Raw genomic sequence first — 23,845 nt, 5'->3', positions numbered from 1 at the left:
GGGAAGAGGGCATTCACTTGACCTGAGCTCGGCGCTGCAGGGGGCCCAGTAGATTTAAAAACAAAAATCTGCTAGCCAGACCCCTTCCGCTCTCTCCCCACCTGCTTCCGGGGTTTCATCTCTGAAAACAGCTGGGCAACTAACCCCAGGGCAAGCCAGGGGAAGAAGTAAAGGGGAACCAAAATCAAGCTAGCTCCACTGTTGATCCTGTAGTAAGGGTTTCATCGCTGGAGGCATGTTGCCCCCCACTCCATTGGGGCACATGACCCTGTCTCATCCCACCCCACCTTCCATCCATGTGGCTCGCTTCACTGGCTATCCTGCCTCCCCTCCCCGGCCGGGAGCTCAAGGGCCAGACAGGACAGTCCCGTGGGCCAGATGTGGCCTGCGGGCCGTAGTTTTCCCACCTCTGCCTTAATCCTTCTCCACAAACCACAAGTATCTGAGGCTAGAAACTGTGTGAGACATTCAGATTTTCTCTTTATTTTAATAGTTTTTTCTCTCTGGTCATGAGCACTGGGAATAAAATATGAATTTGTATGCATGGCTAAGCTTATGCTGGGAAACATATGGACAGTTGATCTGAATGCTGACATCTTGTTGATGGGAAAGCTTTGCAACTTTACAGCATGTGTGGGTATCTTCTTGAATTATTTACCTTTAAGTGATTTTGATCATCAGATTAAATAAGTACAAAATGGAGCAAGACTGAAGACGTGTAAATGAATATTCTGGGATATGTGAGTGTTCTTTCATTGTTCATGCCCTAGGCATGTACGTTTTTAAAAAAAGGATAAAGGAACATATATTTTGTTTAAATTAAGCTATAATAAAGTGTGCTAACATTTTTACTACTTAACCACTTATAGTTGTAGTAAACCTTTTTGCTTAACTGCTGAATGTTGTTAGTTAAAAACATATCAGCAATATTTTTCTAAAAGATAGTGAACTTTTCAGGGCCATAGCAGAAGCATGCTTCAGGATTTTATTTTCATAAGATAGCGAATAATCCTTGAGAAGGAAAACACAAATCAGACTTCCATTGTACGTTCTAAAGGGTTTTTATTTGAAAGACAGGGTGCCATTCTGTCAAATAATTAAAATGTTCCAATACTGGTTAAGTGCTTTCATTTGTCCTCTTCAGCAGTAGCATCAAGCACAAGCAGAGGTCAATGAAAGAAGAACAGATGCAGCATCTATCTGACCTTTTCTAGGTAAAGAAATAAATAAAAACAGTCAAAGCGTTCCTAGGTAGAAAGTTCCATAGAAAAGTAAACCTTAGTAACGTAGCATGCTAGGCCAGGGATTGACACCGAACCATAGAGAGGCCTTCTGAAAGATATTTCTCTGTCCCTTCAAGAAGGGGTTGTCTGGAGAAGGTAGAATTTCAAGGTTAATAATGCATACTGCTTTTCTTACATAAAGCTCCATTTTACACAGTTGGGAAACTGAGGCACAGAAGGTAAGGGTCAGCCAACAAGGCATTGGAGGAGTGAGTAATAGAATACAAGTCTCATAAATCCTAATTTGGAGCAGTAGCCACAGTACCATGCTTCCCAGACAAGGAAACTGGACCAACTTTTTGTTCTGTATTTGTACAGCACCTAGCACAATGGGATTCTGGTTCATGACTGTGGCTCCTAAGTGTTACCACAATACAAATCATCTCCATTGTCATCTCCATTTGCTTTTTAGAATTAACCCTCCCCCACCCCACACACACACACTTTGGTTGTGTCTTTGCAGATTTATCAATCCAGGTACCTATATGGCCACTATATAACTTGAGTGCCTCAGAGTTATTAATGTATTTTATCCTCACACTACTTCTGGCAGAAATCAGACTCAAGAATCTTGGCTTTTGGCCCAATACCCTATTCCTAGACTGTCCTTTCTCCCAGTTTTGGCTGCTGTTAGCTTTTTAAATTTTTTAATAACGCCCTTGTTGTCAGGAAGAAACAGTTAAAAGAACTTTGTGGTTTCAGTGCTTGTGCTTTACAGTCCTTTGAGGCTGTGATCCTGGACAGGTCTTTCATTTCTGTCGCACCATACGTTCTCACTTTTCATTGAGGACAGGCTGGCTTTAGTTCTGTATGCTATTCTTAGACTCCCATAAAAGTCCTGAATGTTTAATTTCAGAAATTCATTCACTTGAGAGGACAGATTTCAGGCAAAAGGAACTAGAAAATGAGGGGAAGCAGAGCTTTTGCACTAAAGGGACATTATAGTTTCATCTAGTTTAAGGCCAGAATGGACCATTATCTCATCTAGTCTGACTTCCTTTATAGCACAGGCCATTAAATTGCACTCAGCCACTTTTATATTGAGCCCCGTAACTTGAGTTATAAGTTCTTAGGAGCCTCTTTTCAGTACAGTTTTAATCCAGTCTTTGTTTACATGACTTTGGTTACAGCTGGGGCTGAAATGATGTTAAATACATTTTAACAAAGATGGGTGCTCTAAGCAACAAATGTCCAGTAGCAAAACAAAAATATTCTCACTGACACAAATTGGGGGCTTGGTCTCCTAAGATTCTCCATTCCTTTGATCCCATTAATATCAGTGGAAACCTGATCAGACTCTGACTGCTCATTTATTCAAAAGTTCCTCCCTGTGGCCCTGATTCCTCAAGGCAGGTAAGCATGTGCTTAACTTCATCCCTATTGGCACAGATATGCCTAGAGCTGATTGGGAAGCAGGACTTTTTGTGTGTGAAAATTTTCATGAAAAGTTTGTCCTTTGCTGCGAAGAAAAAAAAAATTAAATTAAAAATTTCCAATCAGTTCTACCCAGGATTTTGATGCAAAAGAAACAGAAACCATTATCACTGCATAGAGTAGTACAGGCTGGTGTTGGCTTTTATGATCTGAAATTTCAGTAGGGTTGAGTGAAACCATCAAACTAATTTTTGTGACCCAAGTGAGGTTTGAAGTTGCACTCTGCATCCAGAGGAGACTGCATTAACCCATGATGTTGCTCGGTCTTTCTATATCTAAATAAAAAAATATTACAACACAAACATTTTCTAATATTTATGATTTAAATGACCTACCAAACCAATGAGATTGAGAGTCAAAGTAGAGATGCTGGGCTAAAGTCAGAAGTAACATACTTGGTATAAGTGACATGTTGATAAGACAATTTTAGAGTCAGCCTTTGTTGTATGCCTGCCTTTGCTGGTACAATGAAGGGCAGAGAGCACCCAGCTGCAGGAAGCTTGCTCAGAAGTGGGTTACAGAGTGACACAAGGTGCCTGCAATTTCTTCTCTGCCTGTGGCCTGCAGACAGCCAAAGTAGTCCCCACTCTGTGTGGCACTGGCCAGGGAGGCAGTGTTCACTGAGTACATCGGTGTCCACTAGAAGCTCTAACTGAGCTTGAGTCTCAGCATTAAACAGCCTCCCCAAGCAGAACTCCTGAGGGAGGGCAGTAATGCAAACTCTACCGGCTCTCTCTAAGGCACAGCACTTCCTCCTGAGGCAGGAGGGTACAATTTTCACTGCCTTGTATCGTGGGGGTGAGATAAGATTCGAGCTTACTTTGGCTTACACCAGCTTGCCAATGGGCAACTTCCCGCTCCAATTACTTCACTTCTTAATGTGTGTCCACACTGTAATGGCGGGGTGTGATTGAGCTACCATACCCCAGCTAGCTTTAATCTAACTATCTTGGGTCCTGGAATAGTGAAGCAGTGGCAGCGTGGGCTTCAGTGCAGGCGAGCTCTGCAGGTAATTACTCAGGGCTGTAGGCAGGTTTGTACAGCCCATGCTGAAGCTCTCACTGTTGTGGTTTCACTGCTCCAGGACCCAAGCTAGTTAGATTAAAGATGGCTCAGGTACGTCAGATCAAGCTTCAGTATCACCCTGTGATTGCAATCGAGACATACCCTTTATATGCCTTGCAGAGATCAGCAAGGAGTGGGTGGTTTTTTACTGTCCAAGGCTCAGTGGGCCTTATCCCTGACTGGGTGAACTTTCTGTTCTCATTTTGTCAGATACTTGTATTTTTTATTTGTAGTTTAATACAATAAGCAATAAAATACTTATTCTGTCTTTTGTATCTCTTGTGCTATGGTTTAAATCTGTTTGCTTCGCACAGATTCAGTTAATTTTCTTTCAGTGAAAACACATTTTAAAATTTCTTCTCCTCTCTTCCAACCCCTATGCTTTCAAACTTCAACTGAATTTAAAGCTACATTAGAAATTTCAGATAATGCCAAATTATTTTTGGGATTATTGGGGTGCAGGGGGAGAACACATAGATTATTATTTATCTGAATATTACCATTAACCAACTGGTAAAACCAGATGGCTCGTTTTGTGATTAAAGCTATTTATTATTATTTATTTTATTATAAATTAGTCAAATTTGAAGATTAAGTTTAGAGATTTGCAAAAAACTCCCAGTACAGAAACCACACAGTCATGATCTTGAATCTGCTCATCGGTATGCTATGGTACAATGCTGCTTTGCAACTATGTCTCTGATGCTTCTACTTCCTCTCCCTCCCCTCCTCCCCCTTCATGACCAGTGTGGTTTGCCCTTGGCTTGGCATCCTGTCCACCTTCAAAGAGACTAGCAGACAACAGTGCAAAGATGTTTACTCATGACCTAGACTTGATCAAGACTCATTTACTAGAACAAAATGTTTTGTTTCCAAGTAATGGCCTTTCAATAATTTTTTAATAAAAATACACATTCAGAATTAGGCCCTAAAGTAATACGCAATTCAAAGAGCTATAGTAATATTGGAAGACTTCATTTTTTTAAATTGTATAGTATTCTCTGGTTTGTGACTTTTCCATTGTCATCTGGGAGTAACTAGCAATTTTCTGTATTGTAGTAGGATAGAAGTCCACATCCTCACAGTCCAGTTAAATGGGTTGGTAACGAGTGGTAGGTTAACTGACTTCTTGTATCCCATTGCCAAATCTTTGTTTACTTTTCATTATGATTAAATGCCTGTGAAAATATCCAGTTGATTGAATCCAGTTCTTAATCTGAGGAGAGGAAAGGAGGGTTGGAGGTGGGAAATCTCCAGGGAGTTTGGCTCCCACTCTTGTTAAAAATCAAAGCTTCTGGTGGAATCCCATATCAAGCTTTCCCTTGCTGAAGACAGCATAGTTGAGAGACTTTTCGTGACCAACCCACCAAGAGGGTCAGCAGTTCTTGGGAATAAAATCTTTGTTTCCATAGAAAAGAGTGAATTGTTCCCTGGTGTTCGAGCAGACAGTCAAAACTGATGCTCTTTTTTTGGAGCAAATAGCTAAATTTAGGGTTTTGCAGCCAAACCAGTACTACTGTTCTCTCATTGGCTGCATACAGGGAAAGCAGTGTGGCTCCTTACATTTGACGCATCAAACTTTGATGGCTCCACCCTGGAATAATCACTCAGGTCTCTCTCTCTGTGCAAGTAGCTTTTCCCAACTGTTAACACTGTGGTGTGTGCTGCTTCTATCCTTCAATTCCCATCTCCAACCCCAAAGCACTTCTGTTCTATATAGGATCTTATACAGCACTTACTGTTGTAGTATCTAAGTACCTTGCAGTAGTGCATTAAGCTGTGTGACTACCCATCTGTTGCCTGGTGTTTGTTCTCTCATTCTCCCCTAGAGGGAGAAGCGTGTGCAATGGAGTGTCTTGGTTTGGTAATGCATGGGTTTTTTGGTTGTTTGTTTGTGTTTGTTTGTTTGTTTTAAATATAAATACACCTGTTGCTATGTGTCTGTTAGAAAAGGCAAGGTCACATTTGGAGTGAAAAGAGGTGAAGTTTATGATGGGCCTTAGCTCCTGAGGAGAGTTCATTCCACAGTCACTGATCACCTCTTAAGAAAGGTCTATCTCCTGCACAGACAAGCTTTACTCTCGTCGTTGAGAGTTCCACTGTGCCAGAGGAGCAAAGTTGGGGACCACAGTCTTCATCCTGGAGTTTTAGATGACCTTTTGTATCACCTCAGCCTAAGCCATGGAGTGCCTTGAAGAGAAGGATGGAGACCTTGAACTGGATTTGAAATTCTATGGTAATCTGCATAGAGAGTGGAGGACAAGTCTGATGTGCTTGCAGTAGTCTGTGTTGTTGAGGAGACTCACTGCACTATTCTGTACTCGTTGGAGTTCCGTAAGTGCTGTGGAATGACTTGACCGATTGTGGGTGTGTATTTTCAACCAAACAAGACTGCACCATGGTTGAAGCCTCTTCAGAATATTTTTCTCTACCCACCAGCATCACTGTGTCTTGCTTGGGTTCAGGTTCAGCCAGCTGTTCTTCATTCAGGAGCTGATCACACCCACGCACTTCCTTTATCCCAGTCTGCTAACTTCTTTGTCTTCTACACAGTAGACACTAGGTGGCAGTGCTCACACCACTACAAGTTCTTTTGGGGTCAGTTGCTGATTTTTTTTCATGTTTGTTTGCACCTGTATGTGTCCAAGTAATAGTTCCATTTATGCAATAATATATACTGTTTTCACAGTTGATTGTCCTTAGTATACTGCTATACAGGAGTTCCAAAACGAGACAGAATTAATACATTCATTAGTGGAAATGTAGTTCAGATCTTTTCAGAAAGCCTATCCCTTTTCCATGATTTGCAGTAGGAAAAGGCTTCTGAGGAAGTATTTGAACTCTGAATTCGTTTAAGACAGTGCTTTCATTTTTAATGATTTCTTCTTTTCGGGCCCTTTTCAGACAGGCAAGGCATAAAGCTATCCCATCATGAATTCAATGGGGTTTTTTCTGTTTGTTTTCCACCCAAGGATCTTAAGTTGCCTTTCTGACTATCATGCCCTAGTATTTCCACTGCTAGGATACAGTGTAGTTCTTAGTGTGCCAGACCCCATGTCTGAGGCCCTGCCTATATTGTGTATATATAGACAAGGCCTGAAGGATCCCTGTTACATTCAGTCATCTTTGCCTGAAAGCTGAAGACCTAATTATGTGCCTTGCTGCGCTCGTCAGAAAGAAAGGCTATAGAAATGGGATCTCCTATTTAGCCTCAGCAGTGTGGCTGGACAAATGGAGCAACTTAACTTTTCCCCTTAACCCCTTCCCCAAATCCCCGCCCCAGCCCTGCCTCCTCTTCTGAGCGCGCCGCATTCCCCCTCTTCCCCCCTCCCTCCCAGCCACGCGAAACAGCTGTTTTGCGGCGCAAGCACTGGGAGCTAGGGGGAAAAAGCAGGCACTCTCTCGAGTGATCAACATTCATATTCTTTCTTGAATGATCAACTCTTCTTTGGGGAAAAATAATAATGGCAAAATCCCAGACAATTTTAGTTATTTAAAAATTCCTCTTGGACGGTGATTTAAGAACCAAAAAGCCAGACACGTCTGGGAAAATACGGATGTATGGTAACTTTAGGTTAACAGATTGGGAAAAGGTCACCATAGACCGTTTTTTCTCTGTCCTTAGAGTGTTGAACAAACTTTTGTCCTGTCTCTGGTACAGAAACTTTAACCTAGTCCCCAAGCTTTGGGCTAATAAAATAAACTCTTCCTGTAGAGTGGCAAAAATAAATAAAGCTTGTCCCTTTATTTTGGAATATATACAGAGCTGTCCCTCTTCTCTGGGAGAAGATCAACAAAGTTGGTCCATAGTCAGGCTAGGATGAATAAATAAACTATTTCACCTGCGATAGGTACAGGTTGTGATCTGACCCTTGGATTCAGGCCTTAGATTCTTTCATTGTTTCTTTCATTGAATGGAGCCCTTGGATTCACTGAGCCATCTCCAGGTCAGTAAAGAGATCCTTGTCTTTCTCCAGAAGATAGCTATCTTAAAGCCACCTTTTCTTACTCTCTTGGCTTGCCTACATGGTGCCTTGATTAACTCATGGGTATAAATTTTAGTGCACACTGATGTGTTGTGTACCAACTGGCCTGTGTTGACCCTGCTGGTGCTCATTTAAAAGTTCCCTAGTGCGTGTTAACACGGCCCCATTTCAAACAGTACTAATGTGCACTGGGGAACTTTTAGCGCCTGCCAGCAGAGTCCACACAGGCCAGTTAGTGTACAACATGCTAGTATGCATCAGAACTTACATCCCTGCTGGTGTGCACTAAAGCAATATATGTATGCAAGCTCTCATTATGAGGGCTATCCTGCCAGGCTTGGTAGCAAGGCGAGTTTTTATGCCTGCTCTCAGAGAAGAATTGTAATGCCTTCCTTGTTATGCGGGATATGTGGCAAGGGTGTTTCTAGAAAGAAAGGACAGCAAAAACTGCAAAATTGCCCAAGGAACTACTGTTCGTTTTGGGGTGTTGGAGGTAGAAATGGGTTACAAAACCTTGGTCAAGGTTTCAAGGACTTGAGTAATGGAGAAACAGGATGAAATAGTGCTTGTGTGCTCAGATGGGGTTGTTAAGATAGTCCTGATGGAAGGTGGTTTGAAAGCCTTACTGCTTTCTTCTCCCAAATCCCCTTTAAATGGGCTTAGTATTTCCTGGGGCTTGGAGGAGGGAGATCCCCATTGGCATATGGTCTATGGAAGGACTTAAAGAAAGTCCAGATCAGGTGCATGAAACCCCCTCAGCAGCAAAAATGCAAAATGAAACTAAGTAAACCCTTAGACCCTGTGTAAATTCCATCTTTTGAGCTGCTATCTGTACAACAGGCGTTTTCTAAACCCTGTCTATTTGATTTCATAATCATACAGCATTACAGTGCATTAATTTAGAGTTGGCCATTTGTTGCTTGTAATTTTCTCCTCCTTTGTATTTCATCACAGGACTGCTGGGCAATCTTTTAGATATTAGAGCACCACGTTAGTGTGCCCTGACTTTTTTTTTTTAATAATAATAATAATCCTGCTCTGATAACTTTTTAGACAGTGTGGTAGCCTGAACTTCTTAATCAAAATGAAGCTTTTTAAAAAAAAAATAGAATCCCAGAAATCTGAAACTGTTTTTAGATTCCATATTTTGTGTTTCTAAAGTAAACACTAAGTGTTGACTTTTTGATACTAAAGTCAAAAAACGCAGTGTAGCTGGTTGTTTGAGATGTTGAAACGATTGGACCAACAAATAAGCCATTTTCATCTTTTGATGTCATTGTACCATTGAATTGATTCAATTGAACTAACATTTAAAACTACTACTTGATCCTTTATTCCTTGCTAAGCGGGCACACTTGCTTTTATTGTCTTAAGACTAGTTGATTTAAAAACCAAACAATCCTACAGAATTTCCAGAGATACATTTTGAAATCCTTCCCTCCCCTTTGACAATCATGGAATAGCACATTACAACTTCTGCACTGGCCTTTTTCCAGATAAGGGTGTATGACTCTGCTTAGTCCAGTTGATCATATAACATTGCCATTATGATCAGACATAGATCTTTCCTCACATGGCTCAAATTTTTCAGCTTGGAAAATTTGTTATTAATAGTATTTTAGATGACCATGAGGCTGAACTGCCCCAAAGTAGCTGACAATATAAAACACTCTACCAAATAGAGGACCACCTCTTCCCTCCCAGTCACCATAGCGGGAACCAAGTATTTATAGGAAAACTGGTTCTTTTAAAAGACAAACACCTGATACAGTCCCTATATTTTTAGGAATTGAAAATGTTGAAAGCTTAAGAGCAAGTTCTGTTCTTTTGTCATGTGTATTTTATAAGTTCAACTACTTACCAAGAGAATAACGTATGTCATTACCGTAATGATGGCAGGATGCCAACTGAAAACACTGACCTCACATTAACTTTGTGCCAGAAGTGATTAATTCTCATTGATCTACTGAGCCAGGCTAGTGCAGGATGCTATTAATTTATTTCATTCATTGGACTGGAAGTAGATCATTTTTGTGTATATCAAAGGAAGGAATTGAAAGGATATCAGAGAGACCTATTTGGAAGATTTCCAGGTTTAGATGTGTTTCTTTCATTGAATGGAGTTTATGCACAAGACTTGGGAGGATGAGCTTCCCACGTAGTCCATGTAAATAGGATTTCAAGGCATCTGGCAAGCAATACTTTGCTCCAGTGAGTGCCTGAAAAAGACAAAGAGGATCTGACATTGATTCAAACTCAGCTGTAATGACAGTCTGGTCAACTTCCTCCTTCTTATGTTACTGTTAAAAGGCCAGGTTAGCATGATCGGAGCTATAACCCAGGATACCACATTTAAAAATAAGCATTGCCCAAAATGGTACTCTCCCTGCTGAGTTACAGATCTTAATTTTTCTGTCACACTCCTAGGTGAATTGGCATTCATTTGAGTGCAGATGGTGGTGTCACTGACCCCTTGGAAAACTGCATTTCCACACATTACTTATCAAACATCTAAATTTTGCACTTTTTGTCTCCTAATGAGAATCACATTAACATGGGCAAGCATGAATGTAAATAGTGGTTTTCTCATGGAAAATTAAAAAGCATTTGAGGCCTTCTGGGAGGGAAGTTATCTACAAAATGATCCCATACAAGAAGGATCCATCTGTTAACTGCAAGCTAGGTTTTGTGCCAGAAACTTTGTGTAAGAAACAGATGCACTTTTTAAAAACAGATTATCTGTCCTAGTTTCCGTAGTATGTATGATTCCTCTGGGAAACTGTGAGCCACACATCAAAGGATGAGTTGCTTAAAAGTTTATTACCTCCCATAAGTCACATTTGAATAGGAGAGAAGGAAGCAAAACACCTTCAGCACTGGTGATAAGTACTTCACTCCAATGTGCATGCCCAGATGTTTTCCATAGGACTCAATTGTGCCTTAAGGAACTGGTCCACATGTGGCATCTACCACACTGTTTCAGGAGTGTGTGGCCTCCCTCAGAGATGGACCCCCCGGCCCCTCCGTGAGCAAAACTGGGACACCCAGGCCTGTCCTGCTGAAAGGCTAGGGTCAGGACAGGAACCGGAAGTAATAAAAGGCCGGTGTGCAGCGCCTCGTCCCCAGCTCAGTTGGAAAGGAGCCACCGGCGGAGAAGAATGTCTCTCACCTGCTGCTGGAGCTCGGACCCTGACAGCAACCACTGCAGCACCTGAGATCTGGAGGGACTGCTAGAGCTGCCGATTGCCGGAGACATCAAGGAATTGCTGGGGCTGCCATTAGCTGTTTACCCTAGTGAGACTGATGATGGCCGCGGGACCCAGGAACCCCCTCGACCTGGAGTGTAGGAAGTAGCTCAGGGGAGCCAAAAATCATTTGGCTGTGTTGCTGACTGACTGCCGGCCAGCATGTTGCGGACGGATTTCCGCACTGACCCAATGGCAGACCACTCTGTGGTGCCTGTGTTACCCTACCCCTGCCACCTCACCCATGAGGTGGCAGCCTCCCCACCATAGGCCAAGAGGCCTGCGTTTGTTGGTGGTCTGCTGGAGCCAGAACCCCTGACTGTTTGCTGCCCTGCCCTGTTTGAGGGCCTGACCTTAGAGACTCCTTATTGCTCTGTCCTGAGTACAGGCCCAAGCCACCTAACTGCTTGCTGCCTCCCCCTGCCAGAGGGCTGGGACTTATGGACACTGCTACTCTACACTGACTGTAGGCTAGAGCCCCCTAACTTTTTAGTGCCCTGTCCGGTCGGGGGACTGGGGTTCCTAGACTCAGTACCCGGCCAAATGGTGGAGACCCCGATGCTAATTTGCCCCATGAACTGTGCTCTTCCAGAGGACTTGTAGCGAGGGGGTGTGGCCTCCCTCCCAGATGGATGGAGGGACAGTTCTGACCACCTTACACACATCTTCAGGAGTTCAAGTACTTCTCTGTACTGTGTGAGAAGGAACAGGGCACTTACCTAGTACTTTCTCTCAGTCCTTGCAGAGTTGGCTGGCTCCTCTGTAGAGAGGCACAGGGAGTCTTGTATTGTTTCCCTTTCCTTGTAGACTAGCTACAAGTTGGCCGTCATTGGATCTTGTCCAAGCACCTATCCTAGTTTGGGCGTTAATCTAAATAAATAATACGAGTAGAAAGTCTTGTAAACGCATGATCTCTACAACAAAATCTGTCTATACATTTTCTCAATTCCCCTGAATAAAACAATGTAATTCACGTTTTAAAAAATGCAATTACTGTATTCTTCCCAGTTGGATAGAGTGCAACTACCCGCAATGGAAGGCCTGTGACTACTGATTGTCACGGTAATGGGAAGCTCTTGGGGTCTTGTTTGAATCTTCACCACTCTGGGACATATTGAATTAATTGGTGGCAAGGAACACATCTCCTGTTGACCAAAGACTAAAGTTTTTCCTCTCTCATGAGGATCTTTGCCATGTTGACAGGGTATTTGTCACCTCCAGTTTAGAATGCTGTGTCTCACGCTGTCTGGAGGGGGGAAGGTAGTTGCCACCAGGAAACTGAAGCTCCTACAAAGAGTGTTATTCCTCCAGGAATGCCTATGAGCCAAACAGGGTATAGACACATGACACCAATAATCCATGAGCTCCACTGGCTGCCCAGTCTTTCTTAGACTAACTTTAAAGTCCTGGTCCTGATCAACAAGGTGCATAAATCGACTCACTCTGAACTATCTTCATTCATAATCTTCAAAGGCAGCTATGCTCCACAGTGCTGTTTCAGCTAGACTGGTTGAGAATAAGATTTTCTGGTACATTAGATTCAAGCACCTTATCCAGCCCTGACCATGGTCAAATACAAACCCCACCTCTTAGAAACGGAGTATTCTCTGTGGCATTACACCCCATATTCATCATATAAATATTGTTATGATATGAATATAGCATAACTAAGATATGTTTTACACAAGATGCGTCATGTGAGGTATCATTGAAAAGGTTATGATCTACTGAATGTGTTTATCCAATTTGTATGCATGTATCATTTCTGTATCTAAAGTTAGGAATATTGACTATGTAACAATTACAACTGTGTGTGTACTTGGGGGAACACGCACCAGACAGTAGGCAATCAGCATCAATGGGCCATTAGGAGGAATAATAAGACTTCAAAGATATTAATCTCCCACCTTTCTAAGGAGCTTCCTGGGATGTTGCTTTGACACTGCGGGGTCATCTGATGATGTCACCTGGTACGGAGTACCACATTGGACACTGCTGGTATTTTTCCACTGGAAACAAAGGATTCCCTCCTCATGTAAATCCTACTTAAGGCTGGGAAGTAAGTCAATGAGAGCTCTTCTCTGTTGCCTCCCTGCTGAAGAAGGAAGACTGCTGAAAGCACTTGAGGAGACAAAGGAACTAAGCTGGGGAAAGGCAAGGGCTGAGTAGACCACTGTCTCAGCCTGGAGTCTGTAAAGAGACGTAAGTGGAACTCTAAGCTGCAGGAACTCTGCAACCTGCCAAAAACAACATTTAGGGTGAAAAAGTACATTTTGTGACCTGTTTGTTTAGTGAATTAAGCTTAGGTTGCCTGTTTTGTTTTATTTGCTCAGTAATCTGCTTTGTTCCGTTTGCTATCCCTTATAATCACTTAAAATTTACCTTTTGTAGTTAATAAACTTATTTCTTGTTTATTTCAAAACCCAGTTGGTGCAATTCATACCTGGGGAGGGGCAAAAAGCTGTGCATATCTCCCTCCACATTGAGGGAGGAGTCGATTTTTATGAGCTTGCATCATACAGATCTCTCTATACAGTGCAAGACAATATTATTTTGAGGTTTACACTCCAGATGGTGTGTGCACCGGAGTGCTGGCCATTCCCCTCGCTGAATCCTCCTACACAGAGATAATTTCAGTCTGTGCGTGCCGCTGGGTGTGGCCTTGCCTGGGTGTGTGCTGGAAAGGGGCTTGAGAGCCTGGCCCAGCAACCCAATGCAAGGGAAACCCAGGCTGGTAGGACTGGGGGGGATCAGTGGGACCCCAGCACATCCGATGCATTCCCACAGGGGGGTCCAACCCGTCACAGTCTCAATACCAGACAGTCTCAATACCAGACCATAGTTCTAGAGATTGTGGGAGAGAAAATAGAATACTGGAAAGAAGAGAAAAGCAGGGCAGAGATGGGGGAAGCATACCGTGAGCAATGGGGAGTAAAGATACTGCCATTTAGAGCACATGTGTTTGTATTATCAGTGTATAGATGCCACAGTACTAGGGGCATTTAAAAAAAACTGTTAATGACTTGGGTAAGTGGACAGGGTAAGGGAGTATATTTTCCAGCATCTTGGAATATATACTTTAAAGATAACATCCTCAATAGCTCAATAATTTATAGCAATGGCAAAGAGACAAATCATACTTCCAGGGAGAGCCAAAAAGGGCAAATAATGAGGACAAAGAGAAGAATCTGCTTTTCAGGTTGCACATTTCCTTGAAATGGAGATATTTTGCAGTAGAACTGTCTCACAGAGAAGGCATTTCAGAGACTGAAGAGTCACAAAGGCTCTTGGGGGATTCCTTTGCGGTGTTTCCTTATCTGCTTTGAGAAAGGGACTTTGACAGAATGAGGAGGTTGTGTGAAGAGTGAGACTCAGCGCTTACAGGAGATTCCTTTATATCTTGAAAATGATCCCAAGTGGGTAACTTCCAAAAATAGAATTGCAAACTCCGGAATTCTTACATAGCTTCAGAAAAAGCCTTAGAAGAGAAGGGTGAACTCTTAAAATCACTTACCAAAGGAGTTCTATGTTTCAAAATGTATCCAAGGCTTCTTAATACTTGTAATTTTAGAAAAATTTCAATACTTAATTTTTTTGTTATTACTACTTAAAAGCTATCAACAAAGGACCCTGCCGATGACGAAGGGAGGGCGAGTGCTGCCTCCACAGCATGGCTCTTACGGTTCCTCCAACCTCACAGGTTTAGAGTTTTGCAAATTTGGTGAAGCCCCAAGGCCTCTGCTGGATTACCTCCCCAGTCCCCACCATACACCCACAAATGAGTAAAGTCAGTGTGTCTAATACAGCTTTATGCCTATCGTGAGGACTGGACTATTTCAAGGGCTGGCAGGGATCCTGAGGTACTTTATGGCTCGTGCTGTTTATCATTTATACTACAGTAGTGCCTAAAGGCCCCAACTGAGATTGGAGTGCCATTGTGCTAGGGACTGTACATTAGACAGAGTAGGAGACCATCCCTGCCTTGGAAAGTTTGCAATTTGAATAGAGACTATAAAGGGTGGAAGGGAAACAGGAAAAAAAGTGGTGACTTGACTTGTCCAGGGTTACACAGCAGCTCTGTGGATGAGCTAGAATAAACCCAAGTTTCTTGAGTCCCAGTCATTGTTCTTGTCTACAGGACCATGCTGCCTCTCCTCTTATGCAGTGGCTGCGGTCCATAGGCTGTAGTAGGTTGGTGGGAATACATTTCCTGAGCTGTGGTTTTTTGGGTGCTGAAATCTCTGGGACCTTGCCAATGACAGGAGAATGCTATGGAAACCTTGTCAGTTAAATTTCCCTAACTTTCACATCCCGTACATGAGGCATTCTCACATGGGACACGAGAACAGCATTACTCGGAGGAGCCAGATATCTTCTTGAAATTAATTTCAGTGCCTAATGCTGGCTTATAGGGATACTAAGAAGTGAAGCTCATAGCAAATGCCACAGAGCTCGGAGCCTAGGAACTCCGGATCCAAGATCTTCTAGGCTCCTGGCTCTCCATCAGTTCAACTGACTTGGGGCTGGGCACCAAGACGCCCTAGAAATATCATAGCTGAACCAGGAGCCTTGGCACTTCAGCTCCAGGCTCAATTTTGGTTTTGCAGTTTTTGAAGCAAAATGTTGTGATTATTTCAAAATGATTTTTTTAAATTTTCCCTTCTGTGAGAAATTTAGAAAATTCTGCTTCTGAAATGGAAGAAAAATTTTCCCCAGAATTTTGGAATTTCTTGTGCAATGGAAATTCCAGCTTTTGACCATTTCTAGTTCTGAGGTCAGATTCAGAAGGGCCCATGCTTCAGGGAAAATAGTAGTGGCATATGAGCAGGGCTGGAGGCAGCAGACTGCTTCCTGGCTGTGAAGGGGTGGCCATGGCTGGTAGCCTCTGAGTTGGGACTGAAAGGCTGAGAGTAGGGTAGGAAAGTAGTCTGGTGCTGGCCGGTGCCAGCAGTAGACACAGCAGGATGGTAGAGTGTAGTAGGTGGCAAGCAGGAGTCATGGGAGCAACTGCATGTGCGTAGCTAGATGACAATGAAGAGGAAACTCCAATGACATTCTTTCGTCTTCCTGCCCCGATAGTGGGTTGTCCAGTAGGGCTGGGTTTGGAACCATTGTTTTGATCTTAATTGTGGTTGTAACTTAATCTTTGTGCCTAGGGTAATTGTATCTTTTAGTTTCTGGCAGCTCTAGTAATGTATGTGAGCGTTTATGGAAACCCACTAAGGGCTAGAACAGGTGAGGGCAAACTACGGCCCAAGAGCCGGATCTGGCCCATTGGGGCATTCAGTCTGGCCCGCAGGATTGCCAGCCCCTGGCGCAGTGGGGCTAAGTCATGGGCCCTGCCTGCCCTGGTCCTGCTCCCGCTCCCGGAAGCAGCCAGCACCAAGTCCCTGGAGCCCCTGTGGGAGGGATGGGGCAGAGGGCTCTGTGAGGTGTCCTCGCCTGCTGGCACCGCCCTCCGCAGCTCCCATTGGCTGGGAACAGGGAACCGTGGCCAATGGGAGCTTCAGGAGTGGTACCTGCAGGCGAGGGCAGCGTGCAGCAGAGCCACCTGCCCCACCCCACGCCCAGGAGCCACTGCTGGACATGCTCCCCATCAGGGTAATCCGCTGGCCAAAATGTCTCGTGGCCCGCCAGTGGATGACCCTGATAGACCGCGTGCCAAAGGTTGATGACCCCTGTGCTAGTGTAGCTGATGCACTGGTTCCAGTTTGGTCAGTAGGGCCCAGTTCTTCTCACTTACAGCAGTGCAACATTGACTTGATTGTTCAGACATAACATGACAATTGATATTTCAGTAGGAATGTTGGGGCCCAAATCTGCCACCCTTTCTAAACTAGTAGTACTTTGGTCCACATAGGTGGCCCCAGTGAAATCAGAGGGACCGCTATGAAATAAAAGATGAATAAGGTTGATCAAATCTTGCCCTTAAGAAATGTATTTTCAAACAGTTGTCTTTGCCCTCAGATTTTACCATAACTGTGTTCACACATTTTTTTAAGGAAAAACACTGATGAATGTCAAGCACTCACCCTCAACTAATGGAATTGTGTTGCATTTATACTCGAATGTGGCTGAACAGAATCTGGCAGACTCTCACATGAAACCACAAAAGAAAAAAAATCTTGTCAGCTTCATTACTGGGTAGTGTTTTCCCTTAAGTTTTGTTAGGCCTGGTGCGACACTGCATGTGCACCAAAAGTTCCCATTGACATGCAAGGAATGCAGGGTCTACCTCTAAGGTAATGTCTTTGCTGAAGAGTTAGCCTGGGTGTATTGCATCTGGTGTCAGCACCCAGGTTAGACTAGCCCCATTAGGAGCAACCACGCTGCAAAGCTGCCTCAGAATTACTGTGTCCTCACTAGTAATGGTGCTGCACTCCCCTATGTGTCACTAGGCTTTCTGGGGGCAGGCCCCATGGTGCTCTGTGCTGCAGTAAGCAAAACTGCTCTGATTCTTTCCCAGTGAATTGTGGGAGAATTTCTGTCCTGGGCTCTTGGGGTGGAATTATGAGAAGGCATTGGAGGACATATTAGGAATTTTTTTTTTTTTTTGCATTTGCTAATTTGTATACACTGTGAGACAGGGAATTCTAAATAGCTTACTCTGTGTTCTTATTAAAATGATTAATGACATCTTACCAGGCATGGGAGAGTATCTTAGCATTCATGTGGCCAGAAATACTGTCTTCTGCAAATATATCATTGTTGGCGAGTGTGCTAACCCTTTGGGTTCACACAATTCATCTCTGGTGAAAGCATCCTAGCCCAAACTGATTCGGATGAGGGTCTGGGAAGAGAGAAAACTACCCCTCTGTCAACTGTAGAGATGTACTGAAGATAAGGAGGGGTTAACAGTTGAGTTTTCTTGGCGGGTGGCCCTGAATGCCTTGTGAAATACTCCAACATGAGGTCTACAAACTGCTGCCCTTCCCTTGGAAGAAGAATGGGAAGTCACAGAGAAAAGTGAGAGCATACAGAGCCTAATTCAGCAAGGTGCTTAAACATGTGTTTAATTTTAAGCGCAGGAGTAGTCTCACTGAAGTCACTGTGGCCCAAATAGCTGGCAGTGTGCATTTATTTATAAAAAGAAAAGGAGTCCTTGTGGCACCTTAGAGACTAACCAATTTATTAATTAGTCCCTAAGGTGCCACAAGGACTCCTTTTCTTTTTGCGAATACAGACTAACACGGCTGTTACTCTGAAACCTGTCATTTATTTATATTTTCGACTGTTTTAAAATTCCTTATATTTGGTACAGTTTGGCTGTGAAAGAAGCACTTTCCCTGAGCCCTGCAGTAGAGATACCATCATTGTACTTGATACTTTTAAATTATTATTATTACTGTTGTACCTAGGAGCCTCAGTCATGAACTAGGTCCCTGTTGTGCTAGGTGCTCTATAAATACAGAGCAAAAAGTCCTTGCCCAAGAGAGGTGACAATATAAGCGTAAGATGAGACAACAGATAGATATAGACAGACGGGGCAGTACAAGGGACAATGAGACAATACTGATCAGCAAAAATGAAACCCAAAATGACAAAGCTAAGCAGACTGGGTAGCATTGGACCAACTGCTTCTTGCTGCCACTGCCAAAATAGTATAATCTGATTTACAGGAACAAACAAAATACAAACCTGCAACCTCATAAACATGTCTGGTATTTTCTATATGTTTTATATGTGTGTACACCACGCACAGCCCAAGACAACTGGACAAGTGACATAACTGAAAAGCAAAATGCACTTAAACATACCATTGATTGCTACCATGGAAGGAATCCCTGGATCCTGAATTAACCACCTCTGAGTTGCGATAACAGATGCTGGAGTTCCAGATGCTACTCTTTATTTTATTATGCCACTATTGTTGTGGGTTGCTGATGCCCTCTGAGAGGAAAAATAAAGATAAAAACATTATAGGTCCCAATCCAGCAAACATGTATGCACATGTTTAACTTTCCTCATGTGAGTAGCCCTATGGACTGCAATATGACTACTTGTGTGTGTAAATTTAATCTTACCCGTACAGATTTGCCTACATTATGAGCTGGGGTGTGTGAGTCACAGCTTGCATAGACATACCTGTGCTAGCTCTCATCTGAACTAGAATGCTAATAATAGTAGTGTAGTTGTGGTAGCCTGGGCAGCGGTGGCACAGGCTAGCCACCCTGACTGTACATCCATGCGGTACAAGCGAGTTTGTACTCAGGGCAGCTAGCCCACGGTGCCGTGGCCACTCCCTATGGTTACACTACTATTTTTAGCATGTTAGCTCAGATGAGAGCTTGTGCGAGTATGTCTGTGCAAACTGGGAATCGCACCCCTAGTTTGTAGGGTAGACACAATAGAAGTGTTTGCCCCGGGGCTGGAATGAAAGCTCATTTAAGTACACAGAAAGTTGCTTAAATTGGCTTTGGATCAGGACCTTAGTGATTTACTGGCCATCACTGAAAGCCCAGTCACTCACACCATGAAAGAGGCCAGGACTTCACGTCAATGGCATCAGCAAAATGTTTTGCTTGCTGAGCGCTAAATGGACAGTCCTTGTGGATGGAATGCTCTAATTCCACCCCATTCCAGCACCTCAGAGGACAAAGAAGAGCACCGTACGTAGAGCTCAGCTCACAGGGGAAGAGTGGAGAATTCTGACTGAGTAAGGGACAAAAACTATCATGCTGAAACCTGTTGTAATTAAAAATGCAGCAGCTGAGAGGTAGAAAAGGAGAAGGAATGATTCTGTCCATATATGTGGGTTTTAAGCACAAGTCAGTCAAGTGAGACAGAGGGTTTTTAAATAAAGTTCTTTCTTGAAATGAATGTGCTAATGCAGATAATACCAGAGCAAAGCAAGTAGCAGGAAGAGAGGGTTATCCTTGCTGACTAACATTGGAGAGAGAATTTGCTCTTTATAAATGTTTACATAGTTAGGAAATTTAGAGAACTGTAAATTATGACCTAAATCTTCAGCCGTACGTGCTCAGAGATGTACCATGTGCAGTCCTGCCACTCATGCTCACACCCAAGCTAGGACTGGTGCACACGCTGGGCATTTTGCATGTGCAAGTCAGGAGCTTAGTTAAGATTGGGTCCAGGGCTGGTACTAGGGCCGGACGAGCAGGGCGATGGCCTTGGGTGCCAAGTTCCAGGGGGTACTGAACTGCTGTGGTGCTCAGCTTTTTCTAGATGGTGTGTATGGAGTTTTTTGGGCTCAGCCACCTAGGAAGGGAGGTGGGGTAAAAATGTTTTCTTCTGCCTGGGCCAGGAAAATGGCTCGGGCTGCTCCTGACTGGGCCTGTCTTTAAATCTATAAAACACTCTCGTTCAAACTGATTTTGCTTAAGGCTGGAGCAGAAGTCGAAGTAGAAAGCAATAAGTACATTAACATCAGAGGCCATAACCTTAGGCGAGATTAGACCAATCTTATTAATTGAGAAGTGACAGCGTCCTCTGTACTGTACAAGGCAGACAGAGCCTATGACCTGAGAAGTTTAGTCTTACAACATTTCTTGGAAATATGAAATTATTTTTATTCTAGTGTTCTAGAGGGTACAGTCAGAATCAGGAACCCTGAAGCTCTTACGATCTACTTGAAAACAGGAGGCAACATGTGAGCGTAATGGAGAGGGGAGGAGAATAAAATTATACAATTAAATAGATTAGCTGTGGAACAACTTGAAAGTTACACATTGTACTGCAGTAGTGCCTAAGGACTCCCCTCAAGGATCAATGCCCACTTGTGTTTGGCACTGTGCAGAAAAATAACAAAGACAGTGTCAACCCCGAGAGCTTCCAGTGAAGGTCTCAGACAGGATGCCACAGGTGAGCATGAGGATGAGAACAAAAAGGCCTTAGCAGGAAAATGTCTCAGCTCACCACTTGCCTAACCAATGCCAGTTGGAAGTGAAAATTTAATCATATAGTAAAATTATTTTGATATTTTAACTCCCTGCCTGTTTATATATATTTTTAATGATTTTGGTCTTTACCTCTTTATAAAAAGAAAAATCCTATTTCTATTTTTGAACCTCGTCTCCCTTTTTTAAAAGGAAAAAAATGTAAATATCCTCTTGTGTTTCATGCTAGAGGTAACCTCAAGTCACAGATACTGATTCAAGAAGGTATTAAGTGTGTGCCTAACTTTAGTGGGACTACTCATGTGCTAAAGTACCTTGCTTTATCTGGTTCAGAGTCAGATCTGAAAGTTTGAGTGAGTTTTCATACTGAATTTTGTTTGGGATGCCCCTGTTTCACACAACTGTTTCATGCTTTAGTTATTTTAATCTTTCCACTTTTATGAGTAGGCTTGGAAGGATTAGATGGTTATCAGTAAATGTCGATTTCACTGTAAATACATAAACCGATGAAAAATATTTCCATCAATGATAATTGAAATTTACAGATAGGCAAAATAAGAAAAATGCTGCTTGAGAACTTACTAGAGTTTAAGGATATTTACTCTGTATATTCTGAAAAGTAATGTTGACAGTTTGTGTTTAAGTGGTTATAAAGCTTTAACTTTTTGAATCTCAATATCTACTGTCGTTAAATAATTATCATCTGAACCTCCCCTGTAATTTCCTGCAACTGTGAGAATTTAAATAGATAAAAATCAGGAAGAAATGCTTAAAACCCATAATTTTGCACAACTGGGAAAATTTAAATAGCTACAAATTTTAAAAGTGCTTTAAAATAAGCATTGATATTATACACTGAAATTAAAAAAAAATTAATTCTGCCAAGCCCGTTTCTGAGTCTGTGTGTATGGTGTTCATTAATATTAACACAATATTAACATGCGTTGAAAGGTAAGAGTATTTCAGGGTAAAGGTATTCATCCTGAAAATGTATGTTAGATAAAAATGATCTAGATAACAAAAGTGGCAGTATTATATGATAGCAGCCAGAATAAAGCTTGCATTGTTTAGGTGAATCTTTCAGGAAATTTGATTTGATATAGTTCTGTAATTCAAAAATAATATGTGGAATGAGAACTTTATTTTTTCACACCACCTACTGTAGTTAAATAGCCAGCAGCTCTGAAATGCCACCACGTGGAGATGAGGAGTATGGCAGAGCCTCAGACTGCACCTGAAAAATAAATAAAGAGAGAAAAAGAAAAGAAAAGTGGATGTAGAAACTTTTTGCTAGTAAGGAAAATCTTCAGTAGTCCTCTCACTTACTGGACTTACTATTCCAAAAGAAAATTCTGAACTTAATTTTTTTGTTTTTTCCTCAATCTTATGATTTTGTCTATAATACAACATAGACTAATAGTCAGAGTGATCATATGCCATCAGTAGGGCTGTGCAAGAACTGGAATTTCTGTTTCACAGGGAATTCCACAATTTGTTTTTGGAACATAAACAGACTTTCAAAATTTCCCACAACAAAATTTTTGAAAAATGAATTAATGTGGAGTCAGTCAAAATGTTCTGTTTTTGATAAAATCAAACTGTTTAATTTTTGACTTGTTAAATTTATTATAACTATAACATTTAGAAACTAATTCATTTCAAAATAAAAAAATCAAAATGTCCTGTTCCAAATGCCATTTTGAAGTTATTAAAACATTTCATTTTGATATTTGTTCCTAAACGTAATTGTATCAAAGTCAACAGTGCTCACAGAAAGTTTCATTTTTGAAAAAAACAGTATTTTCTGATGAAAAATTCTCAGATTGAAATTTTTCAACCTAGATCTAGCTAATAGTTTTTAAGGTAATTTCAGTGAGGAGGGCATATGATTTAAAATCAGCAGAACAATTATTGCCCTGTAATTATAACAAAATGAGCTATTTTTGCTCAGTAGTATTTACGTAAAAATATTGTTGTTTCTGAAATTTCATAACCGCACTCTAATGATAAAAATACATTTTGAAAAAGCTCATCAGCTGAGATCACGGTAAAATTCCACCAGCAGCACTGATGACGCAGGATTTAAAATGTTCCTGGGAGCGGTACACAGTCCACGATGAAGTAAGTTATTACTGTAGGGTGTCTGTTTGTTAGATAGCAAAATAAAACTGTCACTTGTTACAGTGAGGGCTCTTGAAACAGAAGCTTATGGCTGGTCTACACTGTACCCTTGTGGCATGTCTGGGGAAGACTAAAACCACCTCCCTGAGAGGCAGTAGCTAAGTCAGCGTGAGGAAGCCCCCCCACTGACTTAGCACTGTCCACACCAGTGCTTAGGTCGGTGTAATTTGTGTTGCTCAGGGAGTGACTTATTCACACTGCTGAGCAACCTAAATTATACCAGAATAGCCTGTAGTGTAGACAAGCCCTTAGTAACTGACAGAGAGGGCTGTGCTGAAATTAGTGGCTTCAATTTATACATTCATTGGCAGTACTGGATTTACCATGGCACCGGGCCCATGCTTCAAAGGGGCCCCGGCCTGGCCCGCTCCTCTCTTCCTCCCACCCACCACTCTCTCCTGCGGGGGCAGTGGGCGGAAGCTTGGTTGTGTCGGCTCCTGCTGCAGGGCAGGCTCTACCAGCAGCCAAGTTCCCCCCTCCCGCGGGTGTGCTGTGTTCCTGCCCCTGACCAGTGCTTGCCCCACCGCCGAACAGCTGTTTGCCGGCACAAGGGAGGGGGAGGAGTGGAGCCGCAGCGTGCTCGCCGCCTGGGGGAGGAGGTGGAGAAGAGGCAGGGGCAGGGCCCTGGGGAAGGTGGTGGAATCGGGGCATACCCCCTCCAGCCCCCTGCCATGAGCCGCTCAGGGCAGGGGGCTGGGAGCACCCACACGACCCACACGACCCAGCACCCACACGACCCCAGCCCTCTGCCCTGACTCCTGCACCCCCCACACACATCCTCACTTCCACCCTGA

General features: G+C 42.8%; 1 protein-coding gene across 1 annotated transcript in view; it reads left to right on the top strand.

Annotated features, from left to right (window-relative positions):
- The window catches only part of ARHGAP6 (Rho GTPase activating protein 6), a 510,120-nt gene that overhangs the window by 124,777 nt on the left and 361,498 nt on the right, over positions 1 to 23,845 (top strand). The window lies entirely within an intron of this gene.

The sequence above is a fragment of the Lepidochelys olivacea genome (assembly GCF_965140295.1).
Source record: "Lepidochelys olivacea isolate rLepOli2 genome assembly, chromosome: 1".
In the NCBI taxonomy this organism is placed as follows: domain Eukaryota; kingdom Metazoa; phylum Chordata; order Testudines; family Cheloniidae; genus Lepidochelys; species Lepidochelys olivacea.
Note: the sequence above shows the minus strand (reverse complement) of the source record. Positions and strands in the feature narration are given on the sequence as shown.